The 18,209-nt window shown below is 38.0% G+C and overlaps 1 long non-coding RNA gene across 2 annotated transcripts; it reads left to right on the forward strand.

Moving 5' to 3' along the window:
* Positions 1–12,799: 12,799 nt before the first annotated feature.
* Positions 12,800–18,128, forward strand: LOC114820641 (uncharacterized). 2 transcript variants are annotated; one of them, XR_011574383.1, is made up of 5 exons: positions 12,800–13,026; positions 13,130–13,196; positions 13,721–13,876; positions 16,834–16,898; positions 17,586–18,128. It is a non-coding gene; the product is annotated as an uncharacterized lncRNA (long non-coding RNA). The 2 variants fall into 2 exon arrangements; XR_011574382.1 differs by lacking the exons at positions 16,834–16,898; positions 17,586–18,128 and adding an exon at positions 14,918–14,970.
* The last annotated feature ends 81 nt before the right edge of the window (positions 18,129–18,209 follow it).

Here is an 18,209-nt window from a genome sequence, read left to right on the forward strand (position 1 = left end):
AAATACAATGTAAAGTTACTATCTCATGTCTACTACCTAAGTAATCATCTAACGAGTCCACATGAATTGTGATTTGAAATTTATTTCTCAAATCGCGAATTATATGCCTTGCCCAAAGACTACTAAATCACATGGATGAGTATTTTCTTCCAATGTGAAGGGCAGAGTTCCTTGGTTGTGCATTTACATGGTTCCATGAATAACTCAACAACTTTAACAGTTATGGAACAAGCCTCTTAAGCTCTGGTGCTAAATCACAACGTAATAACCTATCCACAAGACAACTATAATGTCTCATGTCAGATCGAATTCTTATTGACATGAGTATGTATCTAATTTACGTATAAGAACTTTTAAATGATCACGTCAGTGGACTCAATCTCTATTAAGAACCTATCAATTTGTTTTAATGTGCAAACACAATGACAAGAGATGTGTCATCCTAGATTTCGTACATATTAGTCTTAGTAGATAGTCAACAACAAATCGACATTTATGCCCTTGTTGGCAAAGTGACATGGATGTAGTATTCGGCTTTCAATTTATTTTTCTCGCTATCATAATTAAATAGTACTCATTGGTACGATCGTGTGAGCGCGAATTAGATCAGAATCGGACTTGTAATGAAAAAATTACGTTACGTTAAAGTGCATTAACAATGGGTAGATTTGTACACGCATGTGCAAATTATTTCAGTGTAGGAAATTACTTTTTTTTATATGGATACATTAGATTTCGTCGGATTTCACTTGTACAAACCTTATCTTTTATCTTCTTTCAAAATTGGACTCGTGCCCTCAAATCCCTCACCACCAATCATTTAGTTTCCCACACTATTGAACCCAATCAGATTTTTTTCCTCCTTCTCAGCAAATCAAAAAGCTCTCTCTCTCTCTCTCTCTCTCTCTCTCTCTCTCTCTCTCTCTCTCTCTCTCTCTCTCTCTTTTCCCCTCGTCGAAGCTCTCTCTTCACTGCAACACACTTACACACCACCATACTTCACAGATTGAACTTAAAAACCCCACCATCATGTTCCTCTCGAACCCATGAACCCAACCGTACAAACTGATTCTCAAGTGGACGAGTTTTGACTCGCCAACTCGAAAGCTCTGACTCGGTGGATTTACCCCAACGTGTTCCCGGCCGAGTTACAAGTTTTTGAGATTTTTGGAAGCTTCCATACAACTCCCTGGAGTCCCTAGACTAAGTTTGGAGTGGAGTCGACGCGAGAACGCAAAGTTTCAAGATGACGAGTTTAGGTTCGAACCCTTCGAGCTAATTTCAGTCCATTCCCGTCCACTTTTTGGACTTCCAAAAGGTACATACTCGTTCTACTCCTCAAGAGCTTCATTTCCATATAAATTTCATAGAAAATGGTTGAGAAATGAGCAAGTTATGAAGATTTGAAAATTTTTCCATTTTCCAGCGAAACCAAACGGTGGCAGAGGTAGCGGCAGATGACAGAGGTTCACCAGAGAAGAAGGAGAATGTTCCATCAAAGTTGATGGAATATTCTAACGCCGTTAGACTCCATTACTATTTAATGGAATATTCCGTCAATTCTGAAGAAATATTCCTGTCTTCTGTCAATCTCTACCCTGCGCGTGGGCGTGCATGTGGCCATGGGCTAGGCAGTACGAAGGGCAAGTTCGGCCTCTGGCCGGTGAGTGATTGACACGTACGGGTCCGTGACTTCGTGTATAACGTTTTCGTAAATTCAAACCTTTCGTTTGAGCAAACTATGGGGGGATTTTCCTAGCTTTTAGTGTATGTGTTAATTAACTAATTATTTTAGTTATTTCACATATAGGAGAAAATTATCCTGAGGACGTACGAGGACAAGCACGGCTCGGAGGCTACAATCCGACCATGTATCAATGAGTGGGCATTTGTTTTCGTGTGTGTGTGTGTGTGTGTGTAAAGTTTTATAGTTTGCACTATTGCTTTTAGATTGATTTTACGCTTATTATGCCATGTTTCATTTAATTTCAAAAATGTTTTATGTGGTTGAGATTTATATTACTGTTATGGCATTTTCATACATATTTTACTGCTCATCATTGATGCACCCGGTGTTAGTGCTCCCCAAGGTCAGGGCCAATCTTTCACGTGTATATTCACCCCTGCACCGCATGCTTTCCTTGGATCCAATAGGTGTCAGTCCTGTCGTATAGGTTTCATTGGGCAAATCCGACTTGTAGGTGACCGCGATTATCACCGGTCTTCATGTGTTTGTAGCACTAGAGCGTACATATACATTACACCTAGTCCTGTTCATGTCAAAAATTATCTACATGAACTCGTGTGCTAGCGTAGATGGATGAGCACCATTTTCCTTTATGCTATTGTTGAGATATTGTGATTTGGCGTATTCTAGCATTATTGTTGATTTACAATTGTTTTCATACTTAAACGTAGTATGATTTTCTAGAAACCATACATGTTTTACAGTGAGGGGTTAGTATGTTTGGAAAATAACTGTGTTTATTAAATCTTTGTTTTTACCCACTCACCCTTCTGTTTGTCGCCCTTCTAGGTCCTAGATAACTGACCTACTTTGTGGCACACAAGGTTTACCCGGAAATTCTAACATATCTCTAATTAACGTAGGAACTTTTCCCGGTTGTCTAATAAGTGCTTTTCTAGATTCGACTGCATTACCTTTATGTTATCTATGCTCTGAATGAGTTTTGGTTTTAATTTATTCACACTTTTACATCACTTACACTTTTGGTTACATCACCTTCGGGTAACGGCCAGCTTACCTTGACTCCAGCCGGGGTGTGTCAATTTTTTTTTATGAGAAAATTAGAATCCCCTACAATTTTTATATCTTTTAGACTAAACATTTGTGTCTTTCAAAATTTGATTAAAGTGCTTTGACCAAGTGTCAATTTTTTTTTGAGAAAATTAGAATCCCCTACAATATTTTTATATCTTTTAGACTAAACATTTGTGTCTTTCGAAATTTGATTAAAGTGCTTTGACCAATAACACCTCAGCATTTTCAGTTAATTTAAATTACATATGCAAAAGCCTGTCCCTAAAAATTATGATTTTTGTAATTTTAATAAGTGAGTTTACAAAAATGCCCTTCGAGGTAAAGTGTTGACTTTTTTTTACTGTCGTGTCGTGTCACGTAAGGTTCATTTTCTTGGCGTATTCTCGTAGTACTCATCGCTACAAACGTGTGGGCACAAACGGAACGTAATTTGGAGTTATAACGAAGGAGATATTAACGTTTAAAGTCGAGGATGAAATTGTAAATTTCTATTTTCTAGAAAACTTCAAATTTCTGTAGTTTAATCTGGTCATGCCACGTGTGTGGCTGGGATTGAAGCAAGGAAAGATGGGTGGTGCAGATGGGAAATAAAGGAGGAACATGGGAGAGAAGTGGAGGAATGAGGAAAGGAGAGAGAAAGGAACGGACCAACCAAAGAAGAAGGAAAGGAGGGAAATGAGGGAAATGAGGGAAATGAGGGAAATGAGGGAGGAGAAAAAAGAGGGGAACAGGCCGGGTTTCCCCTTGACCCGCGCGATGACCCGGTTCCCTTAGTGTTTTCCAACGGTTTTCCGTCCAAATTTCCAGCTTTCTTCAACCTTCCATCACCACCAAACCTCATCACAACATCCTAGCACCTAATTCTAACCAAAACCCAACGACATTTGCTTTGATTGTGTGGGGAAAACCACCCACGGGTCCGAGGGTTTCTCAGTGTTGATCCTCCAATTGTAAAACGTTTTCTTTGAATTATCACTACCACTAGACTTCCCTTGAGGCCAGGAACAAAGCCCAATCAACATTGGGGGCGTCGGAGTTGTTTTGGAGGTCGAATCAAACACACCCTTTATAGGGTTTCCAACGGATTTTTGTGAAATTGGGGCTTTTCCTGGCACAATTGGCCTTAGGCTCAGGTATAAAAGTTGCTCTACTCACTAAGATCTTAATTTCTATGAAATTTAGTAATTTTTAGAAATAGTTGAATTTTCCGGCAAGTCGGGGCGGTCGACCGCCACTTGCGGCAGCGCATGTGGCGGCGTGTGGCCGAGGTATCCCCTGACCTTCCTAGGTTAAGTTTGAATACCTTGATACCATTTGTGAGGTCCGATTAACGAATTTCCGTCATTTGAACCTAGTTTCATTAAGGACCGCCACCTAATTATTATAGTAGTTGACAATCTGACCGTTGGATCGTCACTAAACTTTGATACGTTGTAGTACATAATATTTGAGGATTTTAGAAATTTACGGATCGGGAATCCGACGTACGGATCTTCCCGAATAGGATTTGTAAGTTAAGTATTCTATTGACAAGAATTCTGAGATATGGTTTGGTAATTGTTCTAGGCGCCGATTGTTCATGACGCCTCGAAGTTGTGCTAGGGAATTGTAGCGTGGACTCCAGGTTCTAGTAACAAAGTTTCTGTATCGTCGAGGATTCGTGGCATATCCCGGTACTGGTGGCTTCCTATGATGGTATAATCCTTATCTCACCTTACTGTACTTTACTTATGCTCTGACATTGCGTGTGAAATGGGTCCATACCCGCTCACCGCGCACTCGTGTACTTAGGCACTTTTAGGATTAAATTTATTCACATTTTCCACATCATCACACTTTATGGTTTCTTCACCTTCCTGGTGTCGGCCAACACAACTCGATTCGGAGTCCTAGTGAACTTTCCAAATCGGGGTGTGTCAACATATCACTATGTATTTTTTGAAAATAAAATGTTAATTATTAATTTTTGAATTTATCCTCTAAGTTGTTGGATGTGTTTTTTTCGTTATTTAGTGGGATATTAGTTATTAACTCTATTATCTCTTTTTTCCAATTATATTCTTTCAATCAAAACAAATTGTTTTGTCCTACAAACATTAAATATTCTCTCTTTTCCAAATGGTTTGCTTTTATGGATTTTTATTTTTTTTTCCAAATCGTTGGTGATCCACAATAATTTTTTCATATTTTTTTGTCAGACTATTTTTCTTTGCATTTTTTTTTATTATAATTGTTGACAAATTATTATCATGTCACATCCCGTCATGGGCCCCCACCACATCCTGGGTTCAACTCGGTCGTAGCACAATATTGTCCACTTTAGACCCCGATCATGCCCTCACGGTTTTGTTTCTGGAAACTCACAAGAGAACTTCCCAGTGGGTCACCTATCATGGGATTGCTCTTGCGCGAACTCGCTTAACTTCGAAGTTTCGATGGAACCCGAAGCCAGTGAGCTCCCAAAATGCCCATTGCTAGGTAGAGATAGGAATATACATATAAGGCTTACAAGATCCTCACCCCTGGGCGATGTGGGATCTTACAATCCACATCCCTTAAGGGCCCGACGTCCTCGCAGACACATTTTCGACCAGGGATTGGCTCTTATACCAAATTGTCACATCCCGATCCAGGCCCCAACCACACCCTCACGGTTTTGTTTCTCGGAACTCACACGAGAACTTCCCAGTGGGTCACCCATCATAGGATTGCTCTCGCGCGAACTCGCTTAACTTCGGAGTTCCGATGGAACCCGAAGCCAGTGAGCTCCCAAAAGGCCTCATGCTAGGTAAAGACGATTTTGTTTCTGGGAACTCACACGAGAACTTCCCAGTAGGTCACCCATCATGGGATTGCTCTCGCGTGAACTTGCTTAACTTGGGAGTTCAGATGGAACCCGAAGCCAGTGAAGTCCCGAAAGGCCTCGTGCTAGGTAGAGATGGGAATATACATATGAGGCTTACAAGATCCTCACCCCTGGGCGATGTGAAATCTTACAATCCACCCCCTTTAGGGACCCGACGTCCTCGTCGGCACACTTCCAGCCAGGGATTGGCTCTGATACCCAATTGTCACATCTCGACCTAGGCTCCACCACATCTCAAGCTCGACTACATTGTAGCACGATATTGTTCACTTTGGGCCCCGACCATGCCTTCAAGGTTTTGTTTCTGGGAACTCACGCAAGCAAAACTTCCTAGTGGGTCACCCATCCTAGAAATGCTCTGGCCCCTTTCTCGCTTAACTTCGGAGTTCCTATGAAACCCGAAGCCAGTGATCTCCCAAAAGGCCTCGTGCTAGGTAGAGATGGGAATATACATATAAGACTTACAGCATCCTCACCCTTGGGCAATGTAAGATCTTACATATCAGGTACAACATATTATGTGTATATTATCGCTGGGTACGTTTGAATTTGTAAAAAACGTTGATTGGTACATTTATTTGTGGTTTTGGTACGTTTGATTTGGTATATATTGTTGATATTGGTACATTATTTTCACTTTTGGTACGTTTGATTTTGTACACATTATTTATTGGTATATTTATACTGTTGTCAGTCCTATTTTTGGTACATTTCATTTCATTGGATTTAAAAATATTTTAAATCGTTTAGAAAAAAAAAAGTTATATATATATTAAATCGTAGATAATCATTGCTAAATTGTAGGAAGTATGTGAAAATAAATTGTATTTAACTACATTTTTTTTACAATTATCTCCAAAGAGGGAGAGAGTAATCAAAATGCTAGATTGTAGGGAATTTTTGGCGTGAGGTTTTAAGAACTATGGGGCTTAAGAACTATTGTCACATCCCAGCTCTAGCCCCCACCACATCCCGGTCTCGACTCCACCGTAGCACAATATTGTCCGCTTTGGGCCCCGACCACGCCCTCACGATTTTGTTTCTGGGAACTCACACGAGAACTTCCCAGTGGATCACCCATCATGGGATTGCTCTCGCGCGAACTCACTTAACTTCGGAGTTCTAACGAAACCTGAAGCCAGTGAGCTCCCAAAAAGCCTCGTGCTAGGTAGAGATGGGAATATACATATAAGGCTTATAGGATCCACTCCCTTGGGCGATGTGGGATCTCACAATCCACCCCTCTAATAGCAGTTCTACCGGGGAACTGATAGGCCAGCACCCAGCCCAAAAACCAGCCCGGCACCTAGGCTATCCACTCCAAGCGAGCATTTTGACCGGCACCCAGCCCAAGCCAGGCAAGTGACCGGCCTAAAATCTACAGACCCACATGCCGGGCCATTTGACGTCAGCTGGGCCATCAACCTCCCGCGCGATCAACGCGTCGCAGAGCTCCTCGGGGCTGAGGTTGATTCCGGGGTGGAGGGAGATTCTGGGGTCGTGGTGCAGAGCAATGTTTTCTCTTCCCCACTATTTCACGTTTTATATGTTTTCGCGTTATTTGTTTTTTGTAATGCTCTCGAGAGGAGAGAGAGAGAGAGAGGAGAAGCAGAAGCATTTCGGACCATTTTCCATTGTTTCCGGTGCTCGCTTTTCTCTCTCAGGTACACACCACCACACACACACACTCTCTCTCTCTAGAAATTTTTTGTTGATATGTTTCTAGGGATTTGATTCTTGAATTGGGGATTTGTTATATTTGTTGAATTTTTGTTGGTGATTTCGGGGGAAGAAAATGGAGTTTATGAGGATTTAGAGGGGGATGTAGAGGGAGAGTATAAAGAGTTCTAGTGGAACCGAAGGTTCCTGACTTATCCTTTTTTATAATAAAATTATTATTTTTATTATTTTATAATAAAAAATAATCATATTTTAATAAAATTGACTAGGCAATTTTTTGTTAGGGGTGGAGATGCTTTGGCCTATTACTGTTTACTAGGGTCTATTACTGTTCACTTGAGTGGATAAATGCGTTGGGTGTTGGCTCAAAGTCTTTAGAGATGGAATTGCTCTAAGGGGCCCAATGTCCTCGTCAGCACACATCCGACCAGGGATTGGCTCTGATACTAAAGTCAGCATGCCTCGATTTAGGTTGGGGTGTGTCAACTATGGGGCAGTGGCAGGTTATGCAATTTTGGTGCAAAAAAATATTAATTCTAATACATGTGGCACCAAAATTATGAGAAGAAGAGTTTAATCAAATCTCTAAAAGGTATGGATGTTTAATTTAAAATTTTAAAATTGAGATACCTATTTCAAAACGTCCCTTTTTTTTTTTAGATTTGTTAGTTCAGCGCTTGGGTGTTGTTGAGAACAACCAACTTCCAATATTATTCGGGATTGATCTCAGACTCTCAGTCGACAATCTTATGACTTAAGAACATTCATATATAATTAAAATAAAATAAATTAAAAACACCTAAGCTTTTGATCAGAATTGATTTTTTATCATCACCACATTAGCCTACATAAGTTTTTTTATCAGAATTGGTGATGATTTGTCACCAGTATCATCATAAATTGCATTAGAGTCATGATACTAATAAATTCATCTACAGTACTGCTGGGTATTTCGGTTTGAGGTTTTAACGTGCTATTCTCTTACAAATTAAGTTTTAACGTGCTATAATTGAAGAATTGCTTGGGTATAGAAGAAAAAAATATCGAAAATACATTAATTTTCTTTCCAATATGCTTGCTTAAGTAATGAGAGGTATTTTGTTAGTAACAAATCAATTCTTAGCAAATATATTATATTACCTTGATTGATAACAATTAAAAATATCTTTCATAAATTACTATTTCAATTATTGGAGTTGTATACAGTTACATTTCAAAAAAAAAACATGTAAGTAGGTGAAAATGGGGGTAAATGGGTTAAAAAAAGGATAAAAGAGTAAACGGGTATATGGTTACGGTTAAATGAGTACGCGGTTATGTGTATGGTTAACTATTTATAAAAAGATTATGGGTATGAGTATAACGGTTTAGACAATTACCCAATAGGTAAACGGTTATGTGGGTTGCTTTTCAATGATTATAATGACTGCTTCAAGTAAATTAAAGTATGACCATTTGTATAAGTAGATACGTTGATATTTGCACCTAAATCTAATCAAGAAGGGACTAAGGTCATCCACAGTACCCCGAAAATTTGAGCTTGGTTCTAATTTTATAGAATTCATGTGACAGCCCGTTCTTAAAAATTATGATTTTTGTAATGAGGGTATTGACCTTCGTTGACCAACGTATAGTGAGACATACTAAATATTCTTTTAGCGTATTCCTAAAGTACTCGACGATATGAACGAGTAAGCGCCAGCAGAAGTGAATTTGAAATTACGAACCGAAAGTATTTGGAATAAATAACTATTCTATTTATATTATATTAATGTATGCTAAATTAGGAGGACAAGTGTGTGTGTGTATGTGTGTGTGACGGAAAGGGGGAAGTAAAAGAAAAGGAACGGGGGAGAAGAAGAAAGGAGGAGAAGGAAAGGGCTGCTGCCCAATCAGGAAGAGGAGAGAAGTGAAGGACCAATGGGAGGGAAAAGAAAAGAGGGAAAGGAGAGAAGAAGAGAAAGGAAAAGGAACCGGGTCCGTGCGACCCGTGGACTTCGGCGACCCAAATTCATCTCTCCGACGGCTTTTCCTGGTAAATTTCTTCAAGCAACCAATTGGAAACCTCCCCATGACCTTCCCTCTTCCTATTACATCTCAAAAATCAAGGGTTTTGGCCTTGAAAATGGGTGAACCTGCACAGTGGGGTACGACGGTTTTGTGTTCGAATCACTCAAATTTGAAACGTTTCCCTACAATTACCACCACCACTAAACTCCCCTTGAGGTCTGGAGCAAAGCCCAACCAATGGTAGGAGCGGCGGAGCGCCGGAGGTGACAATTCAAGAACACCCATCTTTAGGGTTTCCGATGGATTTATGCACAATTTAAGCTCTTACCGGCCAAATTGGCCTTGGTCACAGGTATGAAAGTTACTCTACTCATTGAGATCTTCGTTCCTGTAAATTTTGGTAATTTTTGGAAATAGTTGTATTTTTCGACGAGTCGGGGCGGCCGACTGCCACCCGCGGCAACGCATGGCCAGGAGACCGTTGATGCTACTTTTAAGCTAAATTAAATGCCCTGAATTCATTTTTGATATCCGAATGTCATAGGTTGATCGTTTGAATCAAATTTTGTTACGATACTTGGTTTGGCCAAAATATAAATCGACGGTCCTACTGCTGGATTGTCACCAAACTTGGATACATTATAATATGTAATATTTAAGGATCATAGGAATTTACGGATCGGGAATCCGAAGTACGGATCTTCCCGAATTGGATTTGTAAGTTCGTAAAATAAATGTTAACCGCCACTTGATTTTGGGCAATTGGCAGAGATCCAACCGTTGGATCGTAATGAAATTTTAGTATGTTATTCTAGAAGTATAATGTGCATCTTTAAAGGTTGCGGATTAGAAATCTGAGATGTGGATCTTCTTGATCGAGTTTTGCAGGGTTCTTGACCCAACCGTCGATCTTCGATCGACAGTTGACTTGTGGTCAATGGGTCTCAAACTATTTTAGAACGTCCTTGAGGATGTGCTTTATGTGAATTACGTATTCTATTGATAAGAGTTCTGAAATGTGATTCTATAATTGGTCACATGAGCCAATTGTTCGGGAAGCCTTGATGTGCGTTCTAGAGAATCATAGCGTGGACTCCAGGTGAGTGAGTCTTTTCCTTTCTATCGTATGTATATATGTATATGTATATGTATATGTATATATGATTGATAATTTCATAAACGTTTATAAATCGATTATTGCTTACAATTACTGTGAATGTTTTGAAGTAATTATTGTGAACTATGATTGGCTTGATCCCTATTTAGGGTACATAGGCAGTCTAACGAGACGTTAGATGTAGCCATACAACAAATGAGACTAAATAATTGAGACAATAACCTTGTTTGGGGAATTGAGCAATGTGAAGGAGATTGGTGGAAAATGTGAGATTAAACCATATGTTTTAGTGGTTAAATGTTGATTATAAAATCAATGTGTGAAGAATCGTAACGTTGAAGTGAAAAATAGTTAGTAATGATAGTTAATTAAGCTAGTGTTTAGTTGGGCTCATAAACCTGCACCCCGGTGTTAGTGTGATGAGATGTATATAGAGCTCATAAACCTGAACCCCGGTGTTAGTGTTCCCACTCGTGGCCAGGGCACAGTCCTTCACGTGATGTTCACCTCCCACACCTTACGCTCACCTTGGATCCAAGGTAGGTGCACAGTCCTATCATACAGACCACTATAGGTGGTTCCGACTCATAGGTGACCTGCGATTATTCGCACAGTCTTCACGTGATCGTAGCACTTGAGCGTATTTATTTACACTCAGTCCTGTCGTACTGACCACTATAGGTGGTTCCGACTCATAGGTGACCCATGATTATTCGCATAGTCTTCACGTGATCATAGCACTTGAGCGTATTTATTTACACCCAGTCCTGTCGTACAAACCATTTTAGATGGTTCCGACTCGTGTGCAGGTATACTTATTGAGCTATGGATAAGTCATACAAGTCACTAGAGGTGACTCCGACTTATGAGTTAGCATATATGATGAGATATGTGATGAGCTAGCATATGTGATGAAATATGTGATGAGATGCTAGCATATATGTAATGAGATGCTAGCATATATGTGATGAGATATGTAATGAGATGCTAGCATATATGATGAGATATGTTACGAGCTAATACTGAGATGCTAGCATATATTTATGATGAGATATGTGATAAGATGCTAGCATATATGTGATGATATATGTAATGAGATGTTAGCATATATGTGATAAGATGTGTAATGAGATGCTAGCATATATGATGAGATATGTTACGAGCTAGCATATATGATGAGATGCTAGCATATATTTATGATGAGATATATGATGAGATGCTAGCATATATGTGATGATATATGATGAGATGCTAGCATTTATTTATAATAAGATATGTGATGGGATGCTAGCATATATGAGATAAGATATTGATTCAACCGTACATGATAGGTGGATCCGGCTAACATGTCATTTCCTATTGGTTTATTTCACCTGGGTTACTCATTCATGTTAAGAAATTTGACGTAGCATAACCGTAGACTATTATTTTGGTTATGGTTTTGATTTATAGTCACGCCTATTATTTTCTAGGAAATTAAACAAGTATTACGACGAAGGGCTACTATCTTTGGTAGTTGGAATTGGTTTGAAGAGTTTTATTTCACTCACTCACATTTTCTATTTTTGTACCCCTCCAGGTTCTAGCAGCAGAGTTCTGTATCGACAAAGATTCGTGGCACTTTTCAGCATAGATGTCTTTTATGATGGTATAATCATTATCTCACCTTACTGTACTATACCTATGCTCTGTATTGCGCGTAAAATTGGTCCAGATCCGCTCACCGCGCACTCGTGTACTTAGGCACTTTTAGATTTTAATTTATTCACATTTTATATATTATCACACTTTATGGCTTCGTCACCTTCCAGGTGTCGGCCAGCATAGCTCGATTCGGAGTCCTAGTGGACATTCCGGGTCGGGGTGTGTCAATTCAAACTTCAATTAGGTTGAAAAATCATGAGTGATTCCAATTCTTAAATTCAATATGAAATTCACGAGTTAAATATCTATACAATAAATCGTCAATTTTTTTTAGAAAGAGAAGACAATAACCAATGGTATAGAGGAAATTAAATGGGTATACAACTAATAGATAAAACTCACCGCTATCAAACTCACACTACTATTATTACTTTAGTCTAAAGAAAGCATTGCAATTGGCACTGTTCTTTACTGTTCATTGTGCCTGGATTTACAGTCAAGAAAATGCCCTTTGATTTCACCTTATTTACAAGAAAGCCATCTGATTTGGGGCTGGGTTGGAGGGTAATTATGAAAAGATAGGAGGGTAATTTTGTGCGTGAGATTTGGGTGCCCTGCTATACACGTGTTGGGCTGACCATTACATTGGGTTGCATTCGTGGGATCGACGGCTGTGTGTGGTGGGATTTGGTGAGGGGAGGGGATGGGTTAGAGTGCCTTCAACCAACTTTCTGGCTTCATTTCCCCTTTCTGAAACCCTAGCAGCCACAACACCATCTCTGGAATAGCATCGACTCCTGCTTCCTAAAACCAAAACCACACAAACTCGGCTTCATTTCTGTAACTCGAGAGCTTCGGTGAGATGAAGGAGAAGAGCAGAGAGATGGGCTCAAGTCGGCGGGCGGAAGAGATCTTCAGGGATTAACGGTACTCCGATCTCTCTCTCTCTCCTCCGTTTCTCTCTCTTAATTTCCTTTTGGTTTTGCAAATCTCTGACCTTTTGGGTGATGTTGTTTTCTCATGTGGACAGAGAAAGAGAGGTCGAGCAAGGTTTTGTCGATTTCAGTCAACTTGGGCTACCCCCAACGTCCAATGAGGTATCAATATCTTCCTATCCTCACGCTTCTCTGGTTTTCGCTTTGATTTTTTTATGGAAGCTTTGAGATTTCTTTAATCATACAATCAGCTTGCCCTTAATTATTCTTTCACTATATTTGACTGTTGTAGTCCTCTTTTAGCTACTCAAATGACACATTAAAAATCCCAAGAATTTTTTTCTCACTCTGTAAGACAAAAAGGTTTCGAATCGGACAATTGGAAGACAAAAAGGTTATAATTGTTATGACTGGATTGAGCATGGTATGTTTAATTATGCAGATGGCCATCTGTTTTACTTTGATTAATTTCGTTGGTCAGTGCATATCATAGATAATGTATTTAATAAATGATGTAGAAACAGTGTCTGGCTTCAATACTACAAGTGTATTATCCGTTAGATTCGACAATTATTAAATCTTTTAGTGTAAATCTTAACCGTTTATTTCCCGTATCATTCAATATTATTGAAGTATTTTCTGTAGAAACCTGCTGGAAAAAAATTGATGTAGAAACCTGTGAAAAGCTCAATGCAGGCATCTCAACTCAATTACTACAAACCCTATTTAAGGTGAAAGCTGTTGTACACTATGGAATTGCAGGAAATGCAGATCCCCAACTCCAAATTGGAGATGTCACCATCCCTCAATTTTGGGCTCATACAGGCCTTTGGAATTGGCAGGTATAAAACACTAATTTTCTTTAGAAAATTGGCTTTTGTTTGGTAATCTTTTTTTAATCCCAGTTAATTGAATATCCAATTAATGGAAAAATGTATTTATACCAAATGCCATTTCAATTGAATGGTTGGTGTATTTGTTCCAAACGACATTCGAATTGGATGATTGGTTTATTTGTTCCAAATCCCAATATAATAGTATTTGTATTTCTGCCCATTTATGGATGATTGATGTAGCTGCTATGATTGTCAGATTGTGTATGTTGGCTATTGCTTAACTAAGCAAATAAAGTCAGCGAAAAAGTAGATGCTATGTTAGTGTATGTCAATGGCAAGTGTACCTATGAAATATATGATTACATTGATCAAGGATGATGAGTATAACAGAGTCCTAACTGATGTATGTTAGTGACTCAGTGTAGATGCTATGAATTTAGTGAGTTTTTTTGGGCAAGGGTTATCAAGTTTTTTTGTTGAATTTCTCTTGCTTCATTTAATTTTTTTTAGATGTACAAGAGTAGAAACCTTCCATGCAGAACCTTTACATCCTCCCTCAACAATTTGTGTGTCTTTCTATCAAAATTATTCATGTCTTCCTATATTACGGTTTCAAAAAGGATTTCCATATTGTCCCCAGTCAATTCGAGGGTTCTATTTGATCTCTAAGAATTGTGGGAAAGAACAGGCAAATGCATCTAGGCGGGTGGTTTGGTGGTTAGGAGACTTGGAGTGCCAATGGAGGCAGTCTATTCTTCCCATATTTTCATTTTTAGGTTAGTATATGCAGTTTAAAGAAATGACGTTATATCATCGCAATCTCATTGCTCGATTTTATTCAGCATTGGTTTTGATATGATAGTATCCTTTTAACTATCCTATGGAACAAAGTTCACAATTTCTCATATTTAGACTCAAATGCTAAATAGATTCTGAGTGGTTTTTAATCTTTTGATGATCTGCCATCCGGTTTGTAGATTTCTCTTATGCCGGGTTTTATCTTTCTTATGTTGTTTTTTTTTAAATTAAATTTTTTGGAATTTTCAGAATTTTGGGTCGTTGGAGGCAGAAGTTGGTAGCTTTGCTTGACATGATGAGTTATATAATTATACACCCAATTGACTTTGATCTTTATATTTTTAATAATTGAGAAAGAGTAGTGTTAATAATTGAGAAATCTGTGTTAGACATGTTTACATGACAACTTCATCTTTGAGATTTGTTTGGTTTTGAAATTCCATCAAAAGCTATGGTTTTTGTGCGATTGATTTTGTGAGGGAGATAAGGCACGACCTTCTAATTTGGTTTTTTCTCCCTCATTTTTCAAATTCCTTCAAAATCTTGCAATTTGCCTTTCTAAATTAGCTTAAGAAATAATTTGTTAATTTGATCATTGAGATTGGTTCTGAAATTCCAATTTGTTTGAGCAATGACAAATTGGGATTGGTTTTTAAATTCCCCATTGAAAAATACATAGCAATTTCAGCTACTGTTTGTTAAGCAAATACATAGCTAATAATTAACGTCTTTTTACTCTCAAAATACCTTTCCCAAATCCTCAAATACATAGCTAATTCAATTAAACGCACATTTGATTGCTGCAATCAATGTCAGCTATTCCTTGGGAGTAAGCATTATTCAATTTTAATTGCAAATGGCAGCTGAAATTATCTTATTTATTACCACTATTGATTTGGATCTGTAATACACATTGTTTAGATCATTTGATCGGTACTTACTTAAGTTTAATACTGGCAGTTTGGCTGTGATCGAATTGATCCAGTCTCGAATAGTGTGGCGTGTGAGATGATAACAGACTAACAGAGGAAAAGGAGTTGATGCATCTGTGTTTGATTTACAAATTTTGGCAAATCCTTGCCATTTTTTTAGTTTCCTGGTGATATATATCTATCTTCATAACCAAATAGCGATAACTTCGAGTTTCTAGACGTTTTAATGTGTATTGAGTCCTACATTTTTGTAACGTTCGTGCAAGTTGTCCCTAAGATCTTTTGGTTTCTGGCTACTTTAGCTTTTCAGCATTGTATTGTAGTTTTTAATTTATCTTTGTTGGGTAGAGGGCATATGCTGTGGGTTTTGGTGTTTAGCGAATATTTTGAGCTTCATTACTATTTTAATGTTTCATGTCTGCCCTACAATGAAATGAACATTACAATAACCAATATAACAATAAAATCAGTCACAGATTCCAAGCATAATGCATCAAAAGTGCGTTGAAACATAATTCTAAATAAAACGCAGTTAAGCAAGAATAGGGTAGATAAGCATACTGTTAGATGACCGATTCCAGAACGCATTTTAACAGCTTTATCCGGATGTTAATTGAGAACATTATCAAGCATAAATGATTGGTCATCAGCTGGCAGTGCATCCCCATCATTGTACCTGGATAGAATAATTTAAAACCCCATAATGGGTTAGAGCATTGCCAAGCACCAAGCAAAGATGTCTCAATATGATTCGTTAGTTAGTTTTCATGACACAATTTCAATTTCTTTGCTTTTTTTGGAAATTTGTGCGTTTATCTTTGTTTTTTTTGGTTTGCTGATTTTCATGTGCTTTGTATTCATGCTTGTTTATTTTGTAAAGGAAACATAGGATATGATAGAGATGCAAGCAAATTTCTAATCTTTGTCTATCCGGTTTTCACTTTGTTTAATTTGATCTGATTTAGCCTCATTTTCGTTGCTTTTGAGGAAACCAAATTAAATTTGCCTTTCGATCTTTGTATGTCATGCTTATGTTCTCCTTTATCGAGAGACTGATTTACTGTTTAAAATTGGTTACATTCTCTTATAGTTGCCCTTTTTGTTGGTTCTGAAAAAACAAAGTGACGTGGATTTCTGTCTTTCTATATCATGCTTATGTTGAAATGTTATACCTGCCAAAACCATATGTTGAAATGTTGGATTGGTAAACTTTTTTTGTTGTTCTGTATTTAGGACTTCATTAACCGTTTAGAAGCACAGCCAACGATGCGAGAGCAGAAGGGGAGCAAGCATGTGAGGTAATTTTTTATGTTGAATTAAGTGGTTCTCAATTCAGTCGAACATTTGTGTGCAAGTTTGGTTTCTATATCTATCGCAATTCATGTTTGCAGTGATATTATTGTAACATCAATCCTAAAATGTGTTGTGTCAAGAACCAATAAAAGAAATGTAATGTGTAAGTGCGTTTGATTATTCAAATGCAAAATTTTTAATTTTTAGAACGAGAGTTGCAATTAAAATTAATAAACTGCTGAGCAGAAGTTTAATTAATTCAGTTTTGATAAATGATTGAAGGTTGCTCTATGATTCTATTGCTGTTTTAATAATTATAAGTTTAGATAACGAAAGGGATATAACGAAAATGAAAGCTTCGAATCTGGTGAATAATATGTTGGTATGTGTGTGTTCTCTTCAGGAGGAATCGGTTGATGTTTTTAGTTGTATAATTTATTTTCCTTGGTCTGAATGCACGTCCGATGCTTGCCTTCCCATAGATGGGTTAAGTTGGACATCCAGAAGAATTTGTTTGCATAGGAATTTTTTTTTTCTTTTCGCTGTGATCTGTTTTGTTAAGGGTGACGATAAAGATTTATCAATATTGTTTGTTCAAAGTTAGGTGGAAATTGGGAGGGAGTAAATTGTGATTCTAAACAGGACCATCTTGAGATATTCTTTTAAACTATGATTTATATTCTTTGCTATAGTGCGGAAGACTTAGCTGCTTGAACAAGAATGACTACTGCAGGGCGTTCTACATGTTTTTGGCTTTCAGCATTTTTGCTTCAAGACTTAGCTGCTTGAACAAGAACAAAACACCATCTTAACTGCAAGGCAAAATATGTGTGGACCCCATGTTACTTATGTTTCTTATGGAAATAGGCGTCCTGCATGTTTTTTGCTTTGCACGTTTGTGCTTGAAAACTTAGATGCTAGAATAAGAACGAAACAGTTTTTGTGTTTTTTGTCAACTGCTCAAACATGTGCCTAACCTACAGGATATATATTTTGCGGCAAGATTTGTGTGAACTGTATGTTACTTCTGTTAATTAGGGAACCAAAACGTTCAGTTTCGTTCTGTTCATTGTACAATGTCTTTTCATGTCAGCTCAATTGAATGTATATAAAAACGAAGCTGCATATCTTATTGACCTCATTCACTCATCTATCCCTTTCTTTATTTATGATTGTGTTGAATTTATTCAGGTAAAATGTATCTTATTCATGCAGTTCAAGGTAATGCACTCAAGTCCCGCAGCAACGTGCGGGCACATTTTCTAGTCTATTCTAAAATTGAGGAAGGATTTGACTGTAGCTTAGCTACAGTCAAC

This window comes from Malus domestica, chromosome 13, assembly GCF_042453785.1.
Source record: "Malus domestica chromosome 13, GDT2T_hap1".
Lineage (NCBI taxonomy): Eukaryota > Viridiplantae > Streptophyta > Magnoliopsida > Rosales > Rosaceae > Malus > Malus domestica.